The following is a 27,189-nucleotide window of genomic DNA, read 5'->3' on the forward strand; positions in this document are numbered from 1 at the left end:
GACTTAGGAAGATAAGACGTGAACAATGGAGAGTTATTAACATGAATAATTTTCCATGCAAATCGGAAGCACCACAGAACAATGGGATGGCAGCGGCTTAACGCCACCAGGTTTTCTAAAGGTCTGAACATAAAATATCACAGTAGGAAAAAAATACCAAAGTCAAAATCTTCTAGAGCAAACCTGCTTTCAAAAAATAGATCAGGCAGGTGAACCACAAGATCCCTTTTTCTGGAAGTGTTTCCAGAGATTTACTGCCCAGAAAACACGATCGAAAAGCCAAAGCTAAAGAACAACAGCAGATTTTCCAGACTTGAAGAAGTTCACAAACACAGTGCATGAATCTAAACATCTTCACCAGATTCACCTTCATTCCACATAGTGGGGTCATTAGGATTATGACAAATGCATTTGCAAAAGGCTAGCAGCTATATTAACCAAATATGTTGGCCCCTTCAATACAGGAAACAGAGAAGCAATATAAAGAGATGAACACGTTAACTTTTCTCCATGTCTCTTTGTGTGTTGTCTTTTTCAGCAGAAAGGATGTAAGAAGGAGGAGGGCTAGCAGAAGCTGTAGGTATTGGGATACACGTCCCCTGTGGTGGGTAGTTGCTGCTCTGACTTTCCCAAGACTATATCTCTGTTATGTGTGTTGTTACAACTCACAGCTGAGCAGCAGAGCTGGTGCTAGTCCTGATGGCAATAGGTTATACTGGTTGAAATACCAATCCCAAGAAGCTCAAGGGCAAAAAACTTCACACAGCAGGTAGCTAGGAGCTGTTCCACTGGATCTTCCATCCTTTCTTTGCTGAAGCCTCCTTCACTGGCACCTGTGGGAGTGATCCTACAGAAGAAAAGTATTTCCATTTGACATTACAGTGGACAGTCTATGTAGCAGCAGGATGCTGTCTGAAACAAGCAGACCTCATTCTGAGAGTGGGGATTATTTTAGAACACAAGTGACATGAAATAATATTTTCTGCAGTTCATCAAGAAACAGAACAAGGCAAAGCACCGACTTTTGAGGAACAGGAGCTATGACAGCCTGTCTGTGCTGCACATTTAGAGCTTCTTTGACCATAAGAGAAATTCAGAATAGAATGTTCATAAAAAGGGTTGATTTTGCTGAATCAAATCAAACTACTACATGTCTCTGTGCTCAGAAAACCTCAATGTAGTTTATGTTCTATTGGACACCAAAAAGTGACTGTCAGCTAGCTCCAGTCCATCAAGTGCAACATTCACTGAAATCAACAGACCTGTATCCTTTGCCCCTAAGTCTGAAAGGTTTTCAACAAGTTGCTGACATGGAAGAGGTCATTCAACCATTTTTAGTACCAGGGAAGGAGGGAGAGAGAAAGGGAAGGAAGGATCCCCTTAGAACAAGACTACTGTATGTTGATGTTTGGGAAGTCTACAGGCTGCTGCCTCTGAGCCTTTCTGTGGTTACACAGAGGATTTCGGTCTCTGTGCACCTTCTGGTGTACTTGGCAGTCTGGCACCTTCAATCCATACTTGATTCTCTACTGAAAACATTGATGCTAAATCTTAAAATCGAGAAGCTGTTTTCCTCTGCCCATGTGAAACGAGAAAGAAAGTGTAAAATTGTTTTCTTTATTGTGTTGCAGTGATGAATCATTACTCAATACAACAGCCAAAGCACAGGTTTTCTGCATACGTGGAAGCAAGATTACCCTGTTTCTGCCATACATATTTATTCAACTCCCCTTTTATTCTTCCCTTTAATCTTTGTCCCTCACTTACCTCACCATTCCTCCCAGTCCCCTTCTTGCTTGCACATCACAGCTCCAAGCCTTACTATCTTCCACTCTCTAGAGATCAAATGGCAGAAGAAAAAAACATGATGGGTCAAACACTAGTTACAAGTGAATGCTTGCTTTCCTTTTTCTGAAAGTCTGCCTTTTATCTTCACTCCTGCCCTCCAAGGATCTATGCTTCAGCCACTGAGAATGAAAGCAACCACAGAGAGGAGTTTGATTTTGGACCTTTTTTCCCAGAGAAGTGCCTGTATTTTTCTTGATAAACTGTTTCCAGTACAAAAATAAAGTTGATCTTTCAAGTAAAGAAAAGTATCTTCTTTCTAAACCAGCTTATGGGAAACAGTGGGATGAAGAAAAATGAAAGTGAGTATTGTTAAATCTTTAATGTTTTTACCACCAAATTAATAATTTTCAATGACAATAATACATTATTTTAAATTAATCAGTATTTTCTGAGGAGAAAAACAGATCTCAAACCTTCCTTCCAAACCACCTGTTCAACTGGAAGCTTTGGAGCTTGAGAATAATTCACAGGTACACATACCACATGTGGCTCTGTAAGACATGGACTTAGAAGACTCCATTATGCAAAAAAGATGACTGACAAAGGATATGTTTAGAGATCTATTAAACTAGGTGCCATAGGAAAAGTGAATGGGCAATGGCTGTCCCTAGTCTCTTTTCCAATGCCAGAGCTAAGGGGCATTGGATAAAACCTGCACAGAGCAGGCTGGAACAAAGGAAGTGGTCCTTTATACATTGAGCTAAACTTTGTAAATCCTTGCTGCACAAGTGTGTATGTAAAAAGGTGCTGCATGGGCTCAATAAGCAACTAGAAAAATCCATAAAGGATCACTAAATAGGAAATCCTTTAGCAATGGAAGTCCATGAGCTACACATTATTGAAGGCCAGAAGAAGATTCTGGAAAAGTTACACTATATTCTTACCTTACCTTCTGATTCCCCCCTAGGCATCTGCTCTCAGCTACCATTGGACATGCCAGCTGACCAGTTTGACCAGACACAACTGTGCCTTTGTTCTTCAACTTTGACTCAAAATAAGGATCTTTTATATACAGCAGTATCTACTGCTCATTGAGCTCACTGAAGGTATTGTTCAGCTTTATGAATTAACGTCTCAAGGGCAGTTCTACTCTGTAAAATGTTTCCAGTAATGGGGTTTCACCTTTGTCATCTTCAGTGTTTCCCATCATAAATATACTTATTTTCATGTACATGATAGCATAAATCCAACCAGATCTCTAAAGCTTGTGATGGCTTCTTTCCTTCCTGATTTTTTTCTCCAGAATACCATATTATGTGCCTTCATATTTTCTACTCAAACTCACCACTTTCAGAGTGACTGGAATATAATGTGAAACAAAGGGCATGCTCCTATATACATTGAGTCAAGGCATGGAAATCCTTGCTGCAAAAGACTGAACTTCTTCACAAAGAACTGAATCAAATCTCACCTCCTTTAGCTGGCCACACCTACTAGCTGCAGAGAGATAAAATCCGGGGAAACCCCTTTGTTCAATGCAAGTGATGACGTCAGTTGTTCCTACAGGAGGTGGAATTATTCCGTGGTGACTTCAGATCAATGTCACATTTAAACTGGCCTTTGGCTCTTCTTGTCTTTAGACAAGATTTCTTTCTAGTGAGCCTTCAGTGACTCTACCATGATGTTAGTTTGGTGGCTGACCAGAGAGAAAGTCACTATTTCAGCAAAAATGCAGGAGAAATGACAGTTGTGTGGGCAGCAGCAAAGTCAGAAGCACTACACTACTTGGAAATGAAAGACAGGCCTTGAAGTTAATTCTAGATGAAGAAACAGAAGAAAACTATCCAGTTCCTGAAACCAAGTACCCACCTTAGGCTGCATCCAAACATCAGCTTGACTGGATTTTGACGTCAAAACACTACTACACTCACTGATCCTTTGACAGTGAAGTCCAGATGCACAAACTTGTAAGGAACTAACGCACACTCCAGCAGATAATTTAAATTTACACCAGGTACAAGTCTCTTCTAGGGCCTGAAATCTACTACTTATATTATGAATTTTACTTAGCAGTTGAATAAACATCCAGAATGCTGTTTAGCTGTGAGCCTGCTACATGCTTTGCATGCTTGTTGTGCACTTGTGACATTCACGCTACTGTTTCATGATTTTGTGGCCCCCTGGCACAAAAGTAGCTCTGATAATAAAGTAGTTCTGCCTTGCCTTGAGCAGGGTGTCACACTGTGTTTGGCACAGAGGTGAGAAAACTGAGTTGATCCAGCACCTACACAAATACATGGCATTACTAGGTTGTGCAATGTAACTCTCAGTCTCAAATAATATTACTTATGCATTTTTTTCCATCACAGTCAATATTCTGAGTAGTTTCAGTTGACACCTATGGGGAGAATTTTCAAAACCGCAAAGTGTCAGCCTAACTCTATTTTCAACAAAATCAACAGTATTTTTATTGACTTTGGTTTTGGGTGATGGTTGCACACTATAAAGCATTTCATCTTATATTTGAAAGCCAAAAAGAACCTCCAAACAGAACACTCACTATTGAAGGCATTCTGGCTAGACTAAATCTTTCTTTTTAATTCTGTCTCTGATTCCCCAGAATATTTTGAACATCGGGAAAGATATCTGACCACGAACATTTCAGACAGACAGGGACAAAAACCTGGGTCATAAATATGGATAGGTCAACCACTGAAAGGGATAGCATCTGCAAAATCACATAAGCATTAACTGTCTACGTACCAATGTAAATAAATTAGAAGTTCTCTTATCCCTAGAGCTCACCAAAGTTTTTCAGAAAAGTCTCAATTCTTTCTGTGCCATACTTTAGGGCCAGTTCTGAAATCTCATTCACTGGCACTTTTTCCTAAAGCTGAAATCATCCCTTTAAAATAAAATGGTTGTACCATTCTTCAACATCAAACGTGGTCCTCTGGATTTTCACACCTGGCCATAGGGAGGGTGGTTAAGCACTGAAACAGCTGCCCAGAGAGATTGTGTGCAACAAAAACCCAACTGGGCGAGGCCTGAGCAAGCTTATCTGTCTGTAATGTACTCCCTGTTTTGACCAGGAGCTTGGACTAAGTGACCTCCAGAGATCGCTTCCAACTTCAACTAAGTCTTAGACTCAATGATTCTGCTTCTTTTTCCCTTGTATCTCCTACCGCTAAGGGAGATCTCACATAAAAATGCTGCTATTGTAGCTCTGCCCCACTAGCCTCGGCCTTTCACAATTTTTTTGCCTAGACCTTCCCTCTGCCTTCCTAATGAACACCCTGTTTCTATATTTTCTCATAGTGTCTAGCCATCAGCTTTAAAAACAACACAGACAGAACTTCAAGCCTTTCTTCCAAAAACCTTCTCCACATTCTCAGTTGTCAAGACATCCTCAGCTCAGTCTCACTGTTATGTACCATCTTTTACTTAACCAGCTCTGTAAACCTCCATATTCAAGCTATATCTAAACATTGCAGTTTCTTTGTACATCAAATCTCTTACATTCATCCCTCTCTTTCAGTAATCAGGGACCTAAGATGGGGATCTGAACTTTATGTTAGTATTGTATCTACTTCTATACATCATTTTGTGTGGGTTTGCTTTTTCCTGCAGCTTTTGGTGACTTGCTTACAATATTCTACAATTTCACAGATTTTTTTGCTTTCCTTTTTTTTCCCTTTTGTTAAAAGTCTTAAACTCCTCAGATAATAATAATAAAAAAGATAATTTATGTAAGCTAAAATTAATATTAATTCCATGGTCTTAGCTCTCCTTCCAGTTCTCATGTCACATCCTTACTACTGGATGACAGGAAGGGTATTAGCAAAGATACTGGATTTAAGATTCATAAAACTTGGCATTGTTTTCTGCATTTCAGTAGGTCTACAGTGCAGAGTTTCATATGAATTAGACAACATACTTCAGTTGGAATATCTGAAGACTTTGAAACATCTAATTTACATTTTGAAAGTAGAGTTCTTTATTTAAACCTGCCTTTTGTATCTATTTACCTATTGAAGTCTAAGGGGTAAAAATATCCAAAAGCTAAAAACTGCACCTCAGAAAAATGAGCATAACACTGTTTCCTCCCTCTTACTGTTCTTCATCTAATTATGGGGATCTTAACATCTTTCCAGTGAGGAACATATTTTATTATGTGTTTCCAAAGCATAACTAGACATTCACTCTTTTGAATAAATGGAGAGCTTTAAGCAGAAATTAAAAAAACCCACCACCAACAGGTTGTACTGCTTCAGCTTTTAAAGGACAGCCTTTTAAGAAATGCATCTTTCCTTACGCTGCAGCCTTTCAGAAGAGATTCCCACTTTCTAAGAGAATCAATGAGAGTAACTTCTGTCATTTCTTCTTGGTCCTGCAAGTTAGGCTAGGAAATGCAGCTGAAACTAAAATCTTCCATACAGTTTCTGTTTTCTGTGAGTATTTTTGAATATCAAGTGACACATGTGGGTGGGGGAACTTCAAGATTAATTTTAATCAAATCTCAGCTTTTGCTGGAACTTCCCAAAGCATTTCTCACCCTTTGCTCCTGACTGAAACATTTTGCTGGGTTTGGGTGCATTCCAATTAGAACTCAAAATATTTGATTTTGTTTTGCTGTCTTGCAATGTTCCAAGTACTCCCAAGTTTCATTTCATCATTCAGATCTATCCCTTCAGTCTCCTATCCTGAAGTTAGCTCTAAAATGTTACCTTTGTATCTGAGATACAGACCACATTAAAACAAATCTTCTGGTGATTTCCAAAAGACTTCTAGTCTGAAAAAGGAAATAAAAATTTATCTCCTACCACAGGCAATGAAGACAGAATTAACAGGACTGAAGCAAACTGAACCTATACTGACAGCAGCTTCTTGATACCATTTTAGAAAGAAAAGATGAAAGGTAGCTTCACTATGTTTCTGCGTAGAAAGATCACTCATTCCAGTAATGATCAGCAGAAGAACTTTCTAATATAAGAGCATGGGTTCATAAAGTGAGAATTGGAGAGTGAACAAATAATCCAGAACAAAGTAAATTCTTTTTAACCATCTTCTTCTGGTGAAAAAAAATAATATTCATAAAAGAAAAAGGCAGATATAAACTTGGAGCTAGAATTTGTGATCAAAAAAAAGATACTTGTGGGAAGAGGTTGATTTCACTCAAAAAAAGCCCAGCAGGGAAAAAGTGTTAAAATCAGTCCTTATAGCTATTTAGTGCCTAATATAGTGGGTCTCCTTTCTCGCTGAGAACTTTCAGGATGTTATGGAAGATGTACTAAATCATACCAGAAGCCACCAATTTCTTTCCAGTGATAATCGATTAAATATACTGTGATTTTTCTCCTTGTTTTAGCTTGCCTTCAGTTGCTCATGCTTTTTCTTTGGCTTTCTCCTTCTTCTCACCTCACAAGTGTAAGTTTTCATCTGCTTTCCTCATTTAATATCTTCTCTGTCCATCACGATCCTTCCCTATTCCATCTCCTGGTCTTTTGCACCTCCTTTCATCACTCTCTCTCTCTTTTTTCTTAACTTTTTTTCTTATCTGTCTGTTTCTCTTCCCCACACAAATAACCTTGATTATATCCTGTCCTTATTTCTGCTACTTCTACAGATTTTTCTCTTCCCATCTCTCTTGGAATAAGATTCATTATGGAGCAGGTAAACATAATTTTGATCAATAAGGCAAAATACCTAAAATTATGGCCAACACTCACATAAAAGGAATTGATAAAAATATAAGCAGCATATTTTTCTCTTCAAAATCAGTGCAATGCAAACATAGCTCTTCCTGTTGATTTTAAAATGTATTTTTTTCTGAACTCTATCAATTATTTCTACCTGTTAATTTACAACATCTGTGTTATTTTTCTTTCTTTTCACTATGCACCTTTGCATAGGTGGGGTTTTTGGTTTGGGTTGGGTTTGTTTTCTTCCGAACCATCTACTCAGTTTTCTTTATATGCATTTTAATCTCTTTCAATTAATTCATCCTATACTACCAGTCTTCTCCCTTAACTAATTGCAGCTATTTCTTGCAGGATTTATACTTGAAACATGGAAGAGCTCTTTCTTTTAGAATTATTTAGTGACATGGTCTCTACTTAGCAAATACACCTAACTAATGATGTCGGATACTCCAGATGTGTTGCACATGGCACCTCTAAGCACACTGTGTAGAGCTGTTTTTTTAATTACATCTCAGGCCTTCCCCAGTTCAGTTCCTGGCAATTGAGTTCAACTGAACTGTTTTCACCATTGTCTCTAGTGACTTCTTAACTGAAGCTTACAGTTCTAGCACTGCAGGCTTCTCGTTCGTGGTCTGCCAGTTGTTCTTTGCACAAGTACAACGTCATTTCTGAAAATTTCACACTTGGCTTCAGGATCTCCATTTTTTCCTAATTCTTCTCCGTCCTCTATAGCAGAAAGATGTTTGGAGGCAACTTCATTCCCCTCCAGCACTCCAAGGCAGACAGGGTGTTCTGTCAAACCCTCAGTTTGGTTCCCTTAGCTTCTTCTGCCCCTTATCTCTGAATAATCACTCCCCCCATGCACTTAACAACTTCATGCTCATCATTTACAAATCCACATTTCGACTCTAGGCATGAATCATTTCAGCCAAACTAATAACTCAGCCTGTCTTTCTGACAACTCACTGTGGATGTGTAATCATCAGAGTAAGCTTAATATGGTTAATTGTACTCGCCCAGTAATTTTTTTTTTCCTAGCTTTGGCAGCAGAGTCTTGCACCATGCCAATGTTTTAGCAAAGCCAAACTTTCTACATTAATATTTTTATTTCATCTCCTTTCTTGAGACACCTCTTATTCGTGGGGTTTTTTTAATCATATGAATTATAATCCTACCAGTATTCTTTTTGTAGGACCCATCACAGTCTAGTCCTAATCTACTAATTGTATTGCTTGCCATTGAAATGCTTAGTATGAGAGGGTCCTACCAAAGAACTTGTGCTACAGCCACCTGTCAAATTTTGCGATCTACACCACCGTATATCCTTCTATCCTACTTATATGTGCCTTGATGTTTTCCTGTAAACTGGTCCTTTGTTGTGCTTCCTAATTATGATAACAGTGAGACCAGTTCAAGTTCCCTCTTTCTTACTAGACTGTGTTACACTGTTGTGGTTTTGGACTACTCTTTGATTGTAAGCTCTAAGAGGAGAGAACCCCCTTTACAGCAAAGGGTCTTGCGATACCTGAGTAAAAATTTTAGTTTTAATAGAATTGTATGCAAATTAATAATATCTTGTCCTTGTATTATTTTATGGTACTGTACAGTATTCCAAAGTACTATAACACTTCTGTGAATTACACATTTTCCAAATACAATTTGCTTCTACAGTACCCTGGCTGAGATTCGTAAATGCTTGCACAATTCAAATAATTGTCTACCAAATTAAACAGTTTAGTATTATTTACTTACTAGAGCAGGTGCATCCCTTATTTTACTACAGTCAAGTAAAATGAGGATACTCTAAAGAATCTACCGCAACGGTGAAGTGTACTGCAAAGAAGAAGAAAAAAAAAAGCCTACTAAAAAAAGCAGATAAGTTTTACTCTAATTTCCAGCCACGATACCATACAATATTTATTTTCAGTCTGGACACCCTGGGAAATCAATAAGCTATTAATAAATACAGTACAAATTCAGAGTTCTGATGAGCTCCTTAACACTTACATCTGAGTAGATTTATTTTAAACCACTTTTTTCATAAATCAGCATCCAGTGCATATGTAGACAGAGATATGTCTACATATGCCACTATTGGAATATGATATGAGTGCCAAGTGAAGGCACTATGCTGTTGCATGGCCAGAAAAAAAAGAAGCTGTTTACATATAGAGATTTATTTAACCGGTGAAGATTCTTGATCTATATATGAGATTTTACAACAGTATAATTGGAAAGAACAGCTACAGAGGAATATCCTAAAATTGTTAGAAAATAAAAATGAGAATTGGCAACTAAAGAACATTTATAAATATATCGTGTAACGACTTACTATATAGAAACACATGTAAAAATTTTAGGAAAAGGTGGTAACGATAGAAATAGCCTAAGAAATGGAAATACTACATATTATACAAACTTTTTAAGAAGTAGAATTAATTTGACTTTCAGATTTTTTTCTGAATTTGATTTAATGGGCTTGCTCTCATTAAATGCTGTACGGCATACTATAATTAATGTAACACCACAGTCTGCAGAGTGACATACCTGATTCATTTAAGGAGGTGCCAAGGTAATGAAAATGCAAGAAACATGTGCTTTTTACCTTTCAGGGAAGTTCTTACAGGATCCAAAATTCATCAACACTTTTATCAACATTTGAATATTTTTTAATACATCTTCTGCTGTCACCTACCTTATAATTTTCATAAGATGGCAAAAAACCAGCACTGTACTTTTCCTAGTACAGTGATCTTACTTTTTCTAGTAAGATCAAACCACTAACACTTCCATTACCATTCAGCTAGAAAATGATATTGTGGTCTGAAGATCCTGTTGAAGAAACAGGAAAACTTCCATTGGTTTGGATAGGCTCGAACCAACTTATTTTTCTGAGTTGTTTTCACAGAACAAACTGCTTAAATGGAGGCAAATGTATATGTAGATTCTCATCCTAAACACAGCATAGGATTATGTCCACAGTTGACTTGACCTAGTGATGTGTTAATTCAATGGCATAGTGCCAGTAATCAAAATTGGACCTGGAAATAAATATTGAAAGAAAGGGTTTGACTTCTAGATATATTGACAAGCAGCTGAGCTACATGGCCTGCTTCCTGTCGCACTGTACCTGCCCATGTATCCCTGCATAAAGTCTCACCAGAATGTGACCCAATGTGGTATATGAAACTTCTGCATCCCAACTAGTGAAACAAACATTTTTTTTTTAATTCTGCAAATATCAGAGGCCTCCTCTCTTCTTCTTTCACGTGGTGAAATCCCGACATGTTTGCTCAGCTTTTCCCCACTGCTTTATGAGGCAAAAGTTCCCATCACTTCCCACAACTAGCTTTCACCAAATTTCCAGACTCATTATTTCCAGGGAGTGAGATCAAGGTGGCCAGCTTGTTTCATTATGGGACAGCTAGCAGGCTTAGCTCTCAAGTCTACAGGTCTTCCAAGCTCAGTTACATCTATTGGTGTGCACTGCAGATTGCCTACACAGATGCCTTAGTTTCTCTGAAGCAATTTCTAGGTCCTTTACATCCCTCTCTTGTCTTGTCCAGCTGCCTGGGACTCCCCCAGCTGCGGCTGAATGTGGATTTCCCCCTAAATGGGGAGGTTCCTCAGAGCAGACAGGACTCACAGAGAAATCAATGCAAGTCTCCAGTTGTACTGAGCATTGAAAAGATTCCCCAAAGGACTAACAGAGTGACAATTAATTTCTTCCCATGAACTACCTCCTCTCTGAATCTTGTGCTCACACTTCAGAAAGAAGAAAAAAAAACCAAAACCACAAAAAGCAAAGACTGAAAAATATGTATAAGATTCACGTAAGAATCATGATAGTCTAGCAGAGGATGCCTAGTCAGAAGTGGAAGCAGGGATAAAGAGCATCAAGCATGCAGAGATGACATTTCTGCCAAATACTAGTTTTGAGGAAATGGCCTGGGCTTCTGGGGACTTGACCTCAATAAAGACGGAGAAAAGCCTGACAACCACCCTCTGCTCTATCATACTTGAGAAGCAGAGAGGAGAGCTGAAACTCTCAAGAAAGCTGGAACAGAGACAGTTGGCCCGGGTAAAAATTTTCAGATCTAGCCCAGGAGGTACCTCTGGAGGAAGTAACTCAGAACAAGAGTGTCAGTCCAACCGACCTTGGAAGGAGCGTGGCTGTGTCTGCAGATGCATCTTTGCTGTTAATAATGCTACTTTTGGGAAAATGCTGCCCTACTGCTTAGCCTGATGACAACACGAGTGCAGTCCTATTTCCAGAAGAGTCAGGAGGAGTTTGACATCAATGGGATCATGAAAATTGAGATACACACTGCATAAGACATTGTTCTGTTGCATTTAGTTTAATCCCACTGAAGTATGGATGAGGACAGAAGAAAATCTCTTTGTTTGGTGTCATTTTTTCTCTAATATCTACTGCTTTGAAACTTCCCCTTTTGTTCCACTTTATACTATGCTTTGTCTTTACAACTCACAAACTTTGTATTCTCCATATCCTTCTTCTTTCATTTTGGTTTAATGATTCACCCGCATCTTCTTTAGGGTCCAGAACGTGTGAAACGTGGGGGCATTTACAGGAACTTGGAAGCATTTCTATAAACATTCCTATCAAGAAAGGAGCATTCTAAATCAGAACATGGGGTGCTTTTTTTTTTTTTTTTGATGAAGTAGTTTCACAGAGTGTCTTCAGTGGTTTCCCTTTGTAGAAAGAAAGAAACTAAAAATAATCACTCTTAAAGCATAATGGTATGATCTGAAAAGTTTCAGGACAAACTTTAATTACCTCAATGTTTTTTGCATCTCATAGTGACATCTTTTGTTTACACTGAAGTACTGCAACCAATATTTTTTACTTTGGATCATTGCTTTGAAGGGTAAATTTTTTTTTAGCTGCAATTCAGTGGATGCACATTACATAGTATGAATTCCTTCAGCCGTAATTCCAGTTTTGCCTTTTCTCTTGTATTAGTGATGAAACGAAGATTCAGACAAACACTGAAATTTAGAACCTACACATTCTGTAACAGAATCAGGTCCTGAAGCTTCTCACTTGACATCCCACTTCCTTCCTTGTCTCTACATTGGATCTTGAGATAAAAATCTTGCACTAGATCCTTATGCCACAGATACTAATCCATGCAAAGTTACTACTTTCTCCCCCTATTTTAAGAAGGCATGAATAAGAAAGAGTCATAAGGAAAAAAAATCTATATTAATAGTTTCTTGTGGGTGTCTGTCAATATACCTTGTCATAATCTAAATCAGGAACTGACTTTTTTGTGAAGAATACGAAAATTGAAGAAATTAAAAATGAAGACCATGAGTCTCAGCATCTCAACTATAATATTATCTTTTTTTGCATGCACAGATAGTTTATTAGTCACTTCATTACTAAAGAAAAAATGAACTTTAATCAATCATGTAACCAAAAATACTACAAGGAAAAAATGCTGTTCAGAGTAAAGCAGTTATTTTGCTGTTTTGCACTAGGAAATATTTTTATTTTTAAAAAAGACAGTAAAGCAGTAAAATGAATTTCAGTTAGAGACTGAACATGACAACTCACACCAAGCCTGCCTGGAGAAACGTGGCTTCAGATTTAATCTTTCACAGAATATTATGCACTCCTTCTCTTCAGTTTGATGAAATAAGCAGTGAATAAACAACACAATGAAATGTTTAGACCCATGGCAAAGAGATATGATTCTTGTACTAGGTAGTGCAGCAAGATCAATGCACAGGTGTTCATGTCAAGCCTTTCAACTGCAATCTGTTTGTAGTCTCTGTCCTAGAGTCTTGCTCCATTGTGGGTTTGAATGCATCAAAAATCTCAGTGAAAAAGTGTGGCAGGAAATCTGCAGTATACAAGAAAACTGTGGTTTAAACATGTTTCAAAATGGCTTTTTGTAGTCTCTTTGCTAACTCATGCTTTCTTCTTCCCGACATCCCCTGTGAAAGACTATTGTCTCCCATACAGGAATGTCCTGGGAAGATGTCCTAAGGTGTTCTCATTGGCCCCTTTTAACCCCTTCCTATTGGTTGTTAACCCCTTCCTGCAACCTGTAATTGGTTACTCTGTGAATCCTCCTAAGCCTATAAATGTAACCCCCCCAACAATAAACCCTCTCTTGCCTCCTCTCTGTGCCCTGTGTGCTGTCTCTGTGGCTGCCATGGGACCACGTGGGGAGGGGAGAGCACCTCTCCCCTCCAGGCTCAGGACCTGAAGAAACCCCTGGCGCTGGAGTCGTCGTCCCCCCCCCCCCATCCACTTAAGCCGTCGGAAATGGTTCCTCAGATGGAGATGGAACTAGAACTGGGCAGCCCCACACCACGGGGGGAAAGAGATCCAGAAAAAAGTATCTCAGATCCAGGTCGCAATTATGCCAAATGGCCATATTTTGTTTTGCCCCAGCAAACAACCCAAGTTAAGCTCTGCAAGAGCCATCAGAATGCACCTTTTGGTTAGCCTGACATACAGCCTAAGACTATTGTCACCACACCAATCTTTAGTATATAACTTACTTCAAACTGCTAGGCAACAGGTCAGAGTACTAAATGCCATAGTAAGAGTAAATGCTGCTTGGTTTATTCAAATGTGCTTATGTTATGTCTTCAAATAACTTCTGCCATGTGTAGCACAGTTGCATGAAACAACATGGGTGAAACCAGCAACTACTTCTAGTCTAGTGCCAATACACCAAAACCCCTCAACAGATTTGACTCTTCTTGTCCACCATCCGCTGCTCTGTTCCCTCCTATACAACTGACCCCATTCTAAGGGAAGATTACCAGAGATTTCTGTTGCCTCATTCACAATGTCCTTTAGAAGGCACCTGCCAGCTTTTAGCAACCAACAGGGATTTATTTTCAGACTTCAGACAGGTGAAACTTTCTTTCACCAGCCAGAATGTGTTGCTTATTCTGGGAAACACGTAGCTGTGTGGCAAGTGAAGAGTCTGCCAGTATTTTTGCCGCATGAATAGAAGTGCAAAAATGAACACATCTTCATGTGGAAGGCTGACACCTTGCAAAATGGAGTCAACAGAAGAAAGTTACCTTCTCTACTTACCTAACTGGCCACACAGAACCTGCCAACCAGACTGTGCAAAGCATTCATATCCACACCCAAAGAATGGAAAATCTCTACAGTGCTGTGCTGGGTTAAGAAAAGTGACCCCCTTACAATTGTATCTGCAACTCTACTCTGCTCTGAAAACTTTTCTGAGTGGGAGTAGTGAGACGAGGCAGAAAGCTGGCTTAGCTCCCGAGAGTGCCAGATGGGCACTGGAGAGAAAGCTTGTCATAAGCTGCAAGCCACAGAGAACTACCTTCCAGGAAGGGAAAGTCCCAGAAACTACCAGCAGGAAAAAAGCCTATGGGAAAAGCAAGTCACAGTCTTTTTCAATCAAAACTGGCCTCACTTTAGGTATCATTGGACATTCAGTCTCTTATTGCCCTGAAATACTGAAGGGAATGACCAACTACCAGATACAAATGGGGGTAACCAAGCAGCTTACCATTTTCCAAAACCTTTGAGATATCTGTATGCCTTTCCTTCACGTTCCTGCAGAATATCTTCTACAGGAATTCCATTAGCACTCTAGGGTGCACACAAACAATTTGCTACTGATACAAAATATCAGTTCATCTATTTCTTGTAGCAGGGCTGCAGTGATTTTCAAATCATTTCAGATCGGGAAATGCACCAGATAATGACAGCTGTTTAAAGAAACATCACACCATTTCTTCACACTAACCAGGAGGCAGATTCCTCATAGCATGCAGAGTCAAAAGAAAACTTTCCACAGCAGGGCCACTTCCATTTTCTTTGCTGCCACCAGTCTGTTGACTGATCCTAGAGAAACTTCTCTTCACAACATTGCATGTTCCTATTTTTCCATTAGCTGCCACTCAAAACATGGAGGAAAGCACAAAATGATATAAAGATCCCAAATTTATGTCATGTGCAAGATAGCCAAAGCTCTTTTGCCACAGACTCCCTTTGAACAGTGCTGGGCAACTTGTTTCATCTCTGTGCTGAGTCTAATGCAAAAACAATCTATTTCTCACAAGAGTACAGTATCAAACACAGTACTAGTGCAGTAATTCAGACACCATAAAACAAACATAAAATTTTGTCCAAAACCTTTTATGTGCTCTTCAAAAAGAAAGGCTGGGTGGGAGGAAGAGGGGTTCCCCTGCATTGGGGACTGAGTGGTAACATTCAGGAGTTTTCTATCATTAATAAACTCATCTTGACCTGTGAGTTTCAGAGAATGTATGCAGTGCTTTTATCACCCTTGTTACCTATTGCCTCTCACTTGCAGAGGATGTGGGTGCTGTGGGTTACCAGAAAATGTTGATAGAACATGTTCCTCTTGCTTGAGGGCACATTTCACAGTGAAACTAACTGCTCATGAATAATTCCATGCCACAGCCCTGGACCTTGTTCATATTAGGATGGGAGTTATCAAGCAAGCCAAAATGCAAGCACAAGGCTGGGATCTGCATAGGAGCACTCTTGTCTCTGGGTCAACCTCCCTTCAGGAACAGTGAGCTGAAAACACTGTTTTACTGCCCTATGAAGGAAAGAGAACACATCAGGGATCTTCTGTCAGTTTTTGCAAATGTTGGCTGTAAAAGTCAGTGTGGTGGTCAATTCAAACCATTAGTTACGGATTCCCAATAGTACACGTTCTAACTGGATCAAATTCTAATGGAAATAAACTTGAAATAAAATTGAAGTGTAATTTCATTCATAGCTTTCTTCTAACTGACTGGATACCATAATTTAGCACATTAAATATTATTTGTCATCTTTCTGTGTATTTGGCAAGCACCTAGATCCCTGGTAATGAATGGAACTACATAAATGTGAGATGATTACTTTCAAATTTGCCAGGGAACTCCTAAATTCACATAGCTAATTTACCTTCCTGCATATTTGCAATATTTTGAAAACCAGTGGTTATTGAATCTCCCAAATGATCTCCATGAAATCAAATTTTCTAATAATGGGAGGAAAGGAATTGTTTAGAAAGGGAACTGTAAAAGCCCTACAAATAAAAACCTGAGGAACTACACTTCTAGAGGGAGGAAAAACCCTCTCTCTAAAAAGCATCTTGGAGTCTACCAAGCAGCCAGGGAAGTAGAAATGCGCTGATTTCAGTTGAAGGGTTTTTATGTTTTATATCCTGTCAATGTATCAAGCTTTCGGCCCTTTTGGAAATATGTATTATATAAATTGAGGGGAAATGGCTCCTCATCTTTATTGTGTTAGTTAAATGTAAATATTTAGAAACCAATTCTACATTGGGAAAAAAAATAGGATTCTGTGTTTTTGTGCAGGCCTTATATTCTGTCCTTTACTTTTATTACTTATGAGAGTACATGCTTTTCACATAAGTATAGGCATATGCACATATATTTGGTGACTAAAAGGAAAAGAAGATCAAAGAAAATGAAGCCAAATTTATGTGGCTGGAGATGTACCGGTTTTAATCTTACATACTAACTCATTGGAGACTTGGGTATGAATAAGCTATGCCTAGCACACAACTGAATCAACAAGGCAAGCAAAGGTGCCTCCTGTAACTGCTGTAACACACCCAGTTCCCTGAATACACAGGTAGAATGGGAGGGATAATGATTTTCCTGGAGCCAATATGCCAGAGGACAAACTTTTTCATATGCCTAGAGGTATATGAAACCAAAAGGTATCTTTTCATAACCAAAAGGTATCTTTAAGGGTCTAGATCTGCTTCACCATCAAGTGGGGACTTCCCTTGATGGGGAAATCCCTAGCTCCTCTGTCATAGCAACTTTCCAACGAGGTCTGAAGGGGACTAGAGCAGCCCCTACAAATCAGACTCTTGACGTGTAAGTTGAATGAATTACAGAAAGTTCAATAGATTTCTTAGCACACCGCATCGATGTAAACAAACAAACAAACACCCACAAAAGACAGCCCATCAGTACACCACTATTCAAGTTCTAATCTGTCTTTGAAGTCAAGACTCAATTTTTTACTGTGAGCACGGAAGTGATCAGTGGAAGTTCAATTTGTATAAATTATAACATATCAGCAATACATTATAACTTCATGCAAAACATCCTCATCAGATTTTGTTCAGTTAACAGTCAAAAGCAAGTTGAACTCAAGAAAGAAAGGAAATCATACTGGTTTAATTTTTTTAAAGGACAATTAGAAAATTCACTAGAAGATAGTGCTAGCCTTTAATGAAGGGACATGGTGTGGTTCTAATAATTTTTTTTTAATTTGGTTTCAAAATAAATTACTGGAATTTTGTTTTAGGCTTCATCCCATTTTTTTCTCCCTACGCACTTCTAGATACCTTCAAATCATAAATTAATTTCGTAAGAGATTAACTTTTTAGCTTTTACCCTCTTTTCTCAGAACTCAGCCATTCCAACCCAGAGTGCTCATGTTTCAAGACAGCCAGACTTTACACTCATCAGTAAACTTGAGTCTCACTCCTTTGCTAGGAAATACCTCTGTCTTCATACAAAGCTCCTCTAAAGCAATAGGACAACAAGAAGGCAGTAAAATTGGTGCAGACAACATGATGTAGTTGTTCAGATTTTTGAGGTAAAATTATGGATCTTAGTATTTTCTTAGGAATTGAACTCAAAATTACAGTACAAATGTAGTCAGTCCCACTGCCTTCTGGAAGAGCTGACACAGAATCCCATTGCTGGGACCATGTTGGGCCCAGGGAGCACTGGTAGGGAATATAAGAAGAGTAAAATGAGAACCGTACAGATTCACTCAATTTCTGAAGAATTAAAGGAAAAGATGTTATGCATAAGATTCAGGAAGGATATCCAAATGGCCAACTTTGTCTTATTCAAAGCCCTGGGAAGCAAGGTGGGTTACTGATGAAGGGATGGGTGTACTCAAGGTGGCAGCAATCATCAGGACAACAGAAGCAATTGCTTCCACCATTCTTCTGTTGCCCCAGGAGCACCTGAAGGCTTTCCTGAGCTCCACCATATCTCATCTCCCAGTTGTTCCATCCTTGTCTACCTCTACCCAGCCTTGATATCCTTGTGCAAGTACTGGCCCTGGGCTGGTCCTGGCCAACATGTTGCCTTGGTAATTCACCACAGTGAACATAGTGGCACTACTCACATCTCATTCTAAGATGCCAACAAGGGAAGAGTTTTCTGAACAGGCATGGAAATGAAACAATGCCAAATCACAGAATAGAGATACAAGGAAATGAAGGCTCAAACAGATCCTGGAGAAAGAGAAGCTCACAGGCTAGGTGGTACTTTTGTTACTCATAATGTAATTTCATTATGTATGTGGCCCCTTTGCTTTCTTTTACAACTTCATTTTCAAAAGCTTGTACAGTATACATGCTAAGATACCACACTACTATTACACTGGGAGCAGCCTTCACATCACTGTCAGACTCCTTGGGATCTGTCCCTTTTTAACCACTTCATGCATCGTCCACCATTTTTGTTGCATTTTCTGAGCAAGCTCAAAGTCTCCTCTTCAGAGTCCTTCAGCAAGGCAAATATAAAGTCAAACAAATCCCAAAGTATGCAGTAGGACTTAGATACTACAGCAGCAGCCCTACAGAGGAAGTAAGGAAAGAAGAACAGGACTTTTAAACAACTTCTCCTTTTTTACGAGCTCTTACAGGCCAGCATTGTAGAGTGAGAAGTTACAGAATCAGGATGCAGTTTGATGCAAATTATTCACTATATCAGATTTTCAAACTCAGTATTAAGGGTTCAGTATTAAGTTGGGTACTTTGAAAAGCTTGTTGCTATAGTCTTCTTTTTCTACCTAGTAGTTACATGGAAAAGACACTGTAACACTATACAACAGATAGTGTTGTATAGTGACATTCTGAGATGTCTTGGATCTGTTTGTTTTGTAATAGAGACAACTACCAGGAGTCTTAAGATTGTTTATTAGGAATATTAAATTAGCCTGTCCCATGGATCAAATTCTACAGAGGCAGCTATTGGCAAGGTATGTCCACTGAAGTTCTGTCACTGGGTTTATGTTAGATTTAGTGACAGAGGTGATTCAAATCTCAATAAATTCAGTTCATCTTTCCATCTTTTAGACTATAAAGATGAGATAAAGACGTGAGACTTTTTCTGAACATAGCTTAATTTCTGGGATAGAGTTTTGGAATACAGACACTGAAATATAACTTCATGAAAAATTTGGAAAAAATCTTTTGGCTTTGCTTTTATAGAGAAAGTGTCTATGACTGCAGCTGTACTTAGGCTGTCTGCAGTAATTATGTACACTGTTGCATAGCTATTTTAATTAATGCTAACCTAGGACCTCTTAAACTATATGAAGACTTCTGACAGTGAAAATATTGCCAGTAAAATTTAAGATATTTATGTCTATAACAGAAATGGTATCCTGGACTGCATGCACTGGCTTTAAAAACACAGGCTATCAAAGAGTAAAAGCTGATGTTTCATAAGGTAACTCATCTTAAACCTTGTACTCCACAGATTTTAAGAGTAAGGGAAGACTCATAGCCAAGTTAAGGTGAGCCCTTCTGTTGACAAAACAGTGATTTCATTTATTACCAAGAGTGAAGATTTACATCTAAAACTCACAGTCTTAGTTTCATGCAAGTTATTTAGTTTTGATTCTGGGTCTTACTGCAGACTTGTTCTTGGTTTTCATGCCAACAGCTGTTTTCCTGTTAGTCCTGTTCTATCTCTGAATGAAGCAAAGGTTGCTCTATTTGGAATACCACACACACAGAGAAACAAAGGCTCGCTTTCTCTTCTTTCACATTGCGTGACATCACTTACATACAATCATTTCTCTCCACACTCCCACACTTTAAGAACCAAAATTATTAATAACATTTGGCGCATGATATTGCACAATCTTGGGATCTGTAAACAAACAGAGTTAGTCTTTAAAGCCCAAAGCCCGAATACACACATGCTGTAGCTCAACACTTGGCTTTGCATATGTCTCTCTAACTCTAGAGGAAACCAGAGGAAACGTTCTTAAGCAGTGTCTCTCAGACATGGCAGCAGTGCTGCAACATGATTTCTGCTAGATGCTGCTGGCTCTGAGCCATCTTCCCCTTTACACAACACGCCCCTCTGTCCCTTAGTGCAGAGGGGTTAGGCATGTTGTGCAATACACTTTCAGCCTAAACTAGTCTTCTGCACAGTCCACGCCTGTGAGTTCTGCTGGGGGCCAGGAAAAAGTGATGTGTGTTTGACATCTGGCTAGACCACTGCCGTTTCCTTCTCGTCACACAGATTCTCCACCCCTGGGAGAGATCTCAGCGGGGTTTAGGGGAAGGCAAACAGCGGGTGATGCTGAGGGAAGATGATATGGACACAAAAGAGTTTGTCAGCAAGGTGCTTGCAAACATAGATCTTGGAGACACAAACAGGCATTCCCACATCTGTTAAATGGTATTTTCATGATTTTTATATGAATCCCAGTATGTAATTGTAAGCATACAGTTTTCCAAAATACTGTTGTATTGTGGAAGTGGGAAAGCAAATAATCAATGCTATGGAATACACAGAGAACTATTAAGACGTCATTCTTCTCCAGAGACCTTTCAACACAGTGAAAGAATTATTTTAGGTTTTATACTGCTCTAGGGTGGCAAGTCAAGCAAGGAGACTGGATATGGTAATCAAAATGAAATTGAAATTTGTCTTAGAGAACAATACTTTCCAGAAGCAATGTCATGAAGAGAGGACATGGGCATTAGCAAGTCAAGTATCAACCCACATCAGAAACCATAAGAACAGCTTTAGGAGCATTACCTGCCATGTGCATGCACACAAAGAAATGAGTCACTACATCACAAGGGATGAAACCATTACAGTTAGTTAACACTGCAGGTAATATATTCACACAGCCTTACTCAAAGTCATGCCCCAGCACATGTAAGGCTCAGCAAAAACCTGGCGTGTTTCCAGCAGGCCTGAAAACACTGCTGCGCTTCGGAATGTATCGCCAGGGAGAATGGTTTGACTAAATGCCTCTGCAGCTTAACCACCGACACCTACAAGGTTATGCAGGCAGTTCAGTGCTTGTTCTATGATTTTTGTTAGAGCAATGGCCAGAGGAATCCAAGTGTGATCCATAACCCATCATGGTAGGTACTCAATTATATGCAAGTCTGCATACAAGTAGTACTGTGCATTACTACAGATGAAGTAAGAAGATTGAAGTCTCCCATGAAATATCAATGTTTGAAGGCGAGCAGCATAGATACATCTTGGTCAAATGTTTTGATAGGCAAACAGAAAAGGGAAGAAATTGGTTTCTGTTAGTCCCAGCCTAAATGTTCCTGCTCAAATCCTGTCATACCACTAATAAAGCAGATTACTAGTTATCCACAGAGGTTTCTATTAACTTATTATTTTTTTAAACTCAATCCTATGACTCATTTACACAGCCCAGGAACACATAGTGCATGTTCCTGTTTCCATTTCTCTCATGTTTCTATTTATGTTTAATTTTTTATATCCTTTCTTCCAGTTAAAAAAACTCTTGAAGAGATCACCCTATTATATGGCAGCAAGACCTCCTAAGATCAATTCTGAACTACCATCATAATTCATAGCTGTGCTGTGGAGCAACATTCAGTCACAGTGAAGGTATTCTTGAGCTGGGAGCATCAAGCTTTGTCACCCTTGGGCCCTTCTCAAGCAGAGCGGCACAATGTTGTCAGCCTTCCTATCACTTGTGGACTGGGATTGCCCAAAGTGATAGCAGCAGCAGGGGAGGTACCCTTCCTCACCTCACTCTCCTGAAAGACTCATCTTGGGTATTAGCCTACCTTTTGAAATAAGCATTCATGATAGTCAGTGTTTTCATAAAACTATTGCCTTAAAGCCTTCTTTTCAAAAGTAGCCTTCTGTTTCTAGGTGCTCAACCTGAGCTCACTTTCAACAACTGCCTACTGACAAGGGGTGTCTAAGAAATGTGCTGGGACAGGCACTTTGTGGTCATTTGGCACATCCATCCTATCTGTTTCAAGACGGGCATCCAAAAATCAAGAAAAATTAACTTAAGTGAATGAATGTTCCAGACAGGAGTCTGTGGAACTTTCCCCTGGCCAAGGAGATTGTCAGTGGTAGAGATGAAGTGTTCTTGCTTCCCAGTCCTGCACTTATCCCCCTGACTGTCCTACCTTGATACCAAAATAATTTTTCATAATTATGTTCACTATTACAAACACTAACACATAATTTTCCAGGTACAATTCTGCTTCCCTTGCAGGGGTTGGAGAGGGGGAAGAAATGAAACATATCTTGCAACGCTATCTTCCCACAAGGTAAAACTGCAATAGTAAGGAATTCTGTTATGGGACAGAGCAATTAAAAGGGAAAAAAAAAGAAGACCATGATGCTGCTTTATCCAAAAATGTATGCAGAATCCTTTAGGTTGAGTGTTTGAGTTTGCAGAGAGAGGAGAGGGAAAGGAGCTTATCTCTCTTTTCTACTTAGGGTTTTGTTGCTGGCTTTGACTGCTGCATAGCGGCTGCTACATTGCTCATCAGGTTGAGGCCCTGAACCACAGCAATTAATCCCAGAACAAACTATTTGGGCTTGTGAGGTGGTGTGACACAGGATGCTAAATGACAATAGGCCACAGAAAAGGTCAAAAAACCCAGTGGGGGAAGCAATGCACATGTTGAGTGCTGTGAGAGCTGTGCTGAGTAGCTGCACGGATAACTGAGTTTGGGGGATTTCTCAGCTCTGCTCATTGCTCTTGGGGTTTGCAGTGCTGCAGGTAGCAAAGAAGAAAGGGGGAGGGGAAAGGGTCAGGCAGCACAGAAGTACAGTAAGGAAGTAATTCTAAAATGTGATGGCGCTGTGGCAGCTGCATGACTAGTTAGGGGGCTACAGGGAAGTAAGTTTGTGCTTTTGCCCTTAGCGAAGAAGGTCTGGGAGCAAATGGGGATACCCCGCAGCAATGTGAAAAAGAAAAAAAAAAGAAAAGTATGCATATAGCTATATGATTAATGCCACTTGGTGCATGGGACAGATCTCTCTGAGCCGCACACTAGTCTTTGCCAACTATGTCATGCAGACCAAGCTAGAAGCAATCTAAAGTAGTGGGCACCCTGAGGTGATCTTAGCTCACATTATAGCAACAAACTTAGTATTTATCAAACCAGAACTCTCAAAGAGTAAACACTAAGCCCATGCAAATCATTGAATTGACAACTTGTATGAATATGTAATTTTACATCACTCTAAGGTACCTCGACTCTGCCATTTGTTGAAAACTTGTATTGTTTGCTCTGTAAAACTGTAATAGGCCACCTTTCAGGGCAGCTTACCAAGCCAGGTTCTGCAAATGTACTGGAAGAACACCTCCATTCTGTGGGAATGCCTTCCTCCTTTCTGTGCACAGAGAGGAGGCATATTTGGGCAGTGGTTACATCTCTGTGAAGACTACTCTTTCACACCTCTGATGACTGGAATCCTGAGAGGGGAGGAGTGGCTGTCAGATATAGTAATGTTCCAGTCCTGCAAAGGCTTACATTATATATTAATATCATAAAATCTAGTATTTATCCAAGAGGATCACAGATCAGGCCTGCTGCAGTCACAAGCAGTCCATGGCAGCACTTAGGCTGGGGTTGAGAGGCTGAGATACAAACGGTCATTTTCCAGGGGGTCACCAACCAAACCCCAGCTGCCACCCAGGACAGCCCCTTTGCTGGGTGCAGCCTACATTCAGAGAGGGGCAGTTCACAGAGAAGAGCCAACACAGACATCTGGGCACAGAGGCGTCAGGCCTGGGAGTCACAGGGCCACAGAAGGGCAGATTACCTGCAGCTAGCCAACAGCAATGCAAAAGCAAGTAATATCAGGAATATGTCTTGAATCATCTGCTTCCCTAACCATTTTGGCACATCCCTGGTGAACAGCTATCCACAGCCCTCCACTCCCATACCTAGAAGCTGGCATATATCTTTTCCCAAGGATGCACGTGCCAATTTTTTAATTTTTCTCTTTCTATATTACAGCCCAATGATTAAGACTGGAATTGAAACCCTGTCGCCCTGGAGAGGATTCAATCACAGATTTCATGCTTCAGGACACTTCAGCCACCAAACCCCCCGATACTGCAGAAGAGCAGGAGGTGAGGATGGGGGGAAGGCAGGGAACCTCCATGCTGAAGAGACTCCAAGCTGCAGAGAGCTGAGGCAGCAGCAGCTCTCACACCACTCTGCTGTAGCCTGCTGGCTGGCCCTGTTAGTGCAAAGAGAAGTTTGGATCCCAGCTCTAGCTTCAGGGACGTCCCTGTGTTTCATGCTACAAAATCATTACCTAAAAAACTCCATGTCAAAGCCTAAGTCAGAAAATGTTCTCCTGGTGGATTTTAAGCATAGCAAATTGGCCAACACAACAGTTTAAAGGGCTTAAATTTTGCACATAGGCAGACTGGAAGTGGCTATATCTTTTTGCTGACTCTCTCTTAGTCTCTAAGCACCAGTTTGCCTATCCTTCAAATATAAATTATTATTCTTCATTTTTTATGACAATATCTGTTCTATGAGTAAACAGTTAAACGTACAGGTGAAACTGAGGATATCAAGTTTCTTTATCTGACATGTAAAATAGACCAAGAAAGGATGGTGGAGATAAAATAGCTGCTCAGCAGAGCCATGCAGAAAGGAAGTGATGAAAAAGAGTCATGAAATAAATTTGGAAGACAGCAAGTGTAGGACGAGCATCCACATACATAAGTATCTGGTAAACATAAGAAAGATTTCTATTAATTCCCTATTTGGTTTGCAGCTTCACCGATAGAGGAGAAAACACAATGGTATGAGGGTGGATCTACTGCTCCGCGCGGCTCAAGGAGTTTAAGGCGTTTCACGGTGCTGTTCTCAGCTCTCCAGCACCCTCATCTGGACTTCGGCCGGCCAAGCGCCGTCCTGCATTTTCTGTTGCTCATCGCTGGCTGAATTAGTTAGTGTCAGGGCACTAAAGACAATGACACATTTCTTTGCTCCTGTTGAAGCCTTAGAAAGACTTTTTTTTTTGTGTGTGCAGAAATTCAGAGGAGCCTTATGTCCTCTGCATAAAGCTATTCTTCTGAACGCAAGCTAAGTAGTTGGATTTGTTTTGAAGCCAATCATCCCTGACACTATTTGCACACTATTTGCAATGCCAGGTTGTTAATTTTGAGCATGAGTGTGTTAAAACAATTTTCCTTTTATTAATCTTTTACCTTGATGGCTAGCATTCAGATCACAGGATGATATGTTCCCGTACAGGACTCGAATCCCATATTACAGCTTGATTCCAAGTCAATGAAAGGCTCAACAGTACCTGGAAAGCAATCACCAAGTTACTGTCATGCATACATCCCATAACAAACCTTGCCAGGATGAGGTCATGGCACCTTGAGCAAGCAAGTGCTCTCTCTTCATTTTCCTGGCTTTCTCCCCACATGGTTTGTAGGTGCACAGAGGGACCTGTCAGCAGATATTTCAGACAAGTACTCTGGCATGTAAGAGGAACCTGTAAAAATTCTTTTGGAAAGAATATCTGAAATTAGTTGCTTTTGAAATACATTATGTCACACTGCACTTACCAGAGGCAGCACCTTATGTACCTGGTGCTGCCTCACTAGAGTGGATCAGCTGTATAGAATTATGTTATACCCCTCCACAACAGACTTCAGCAAGCAGTTGGGCTCCTTTCCAGTATCACTTTTCAAATCTAAAGAAGCATGAACTTGAATATGAAAACAGAATGCCAACATGATATATTATTTTTTCTCCAAAGTGACAAATGTAAATCTTACATTAGGGATGGAAAGTAACTTTGATGTGTAGTGACTGTAGAAAGAGGTTGTCTAAGTTTTTTTTTTCATCTCAGGAAAGAATTACTGGCATAGAAAATCTACTTACTCCCTTCTCCACCTCTCCCCTGAAAAAAAACCCCAAACCTTTAAAATTCTGTTTGGAACTAGTGTTTAAAATCAAATAGGTAGAGCTGTAGAATATCAGCAGATTTTAAACTACCTTCTCAGAAAACTCTGCTCAGATATATTCAAGTTTTTTAATATCACAACTAATACATTGTCACTATCAGTTCAAATACTCCATAAAGTGCCTTGCCCTGAAATCAAACTGCTTATTTATTACCTGTTTAAGTACCACTCTATATTTACATGAAAAATTCCACACGAAGTTGAGGGAGAGTGCAGACACTTCCTATTGCCTTCTGCTATCACAAATGGGGCAAAGAAAGACAGTCATGTTTAGCGAAGATTCTCATTTTTCAGATGTGAAGACAAATCCTAGGTCTGATGTGTGTTACACACAAAGACTGAGTCCATAGTCAGATTTGAAATTTCAGCCTCTGTTTGAAAGAGTATCTCAGGCCAGGTTAGTCAATCAAAAAGTACAGAAGATATTAACAATTTGAAAGTAACAAATTTGTATTTGAATGAACTAGTCCCCTCGCCTCCTGGCAAAAATCTACTAGCAGAAACTGCAATTAAGTTTCAAACAGATAAAAGCCTTATATAGATATTTCATTTATATACTTTCATAGTGTTAAGTATTTAACATCACAAGGTTTAAAAATAAGATAAACAACTGATTGTTTCCTGGGACACTATCCCTGTTCATGGTTTGCTTTTGATTTAGAGACGATATTA

At 39.6% G+C, this 27,189-nt stretch overlaps 1 long non-coding RNA gene across 1 annotated transcript; it reads right to left on the reverse strand.

Moving 5' to 3' along the window:
* Positions 1 to 373: 373 nt before the first annotated feature.
* Positions 374 to 25,847, reverse strand: LOC116793758. The gene is made up of 4 exons (XR_004359588.1): positions 25,750 to 25,847; positions 23,846 to 23,991; positions 1,768 to 1,835; positions 374 to 847 (listed from the first exon to the last, which is right to left on the reverse strand). It is a non-coding gene; the product is annotated as an uncharacterized LOC116793758 (long non-coding RNA).
* Between the last annotated feature and the right edge of the window lie 1,342 nt (positions 25,848 to 27,189).

This window comes from Chiroxiphia lanceolata, chromosome 1 (genome assembly GCF_009829145.1).
Source record: "Chiroxiphia lanceolata isolate bChiLan1 chromosome 1, bChiLan1.pri, whole genome shotgun sequence".
Lineage (NCBI taxonomy): Eukaryota > Metazoa > Chordata > Aves > Passeriformes > Pipridae > Chiroxiphia > Chiroxiphia lanceolata.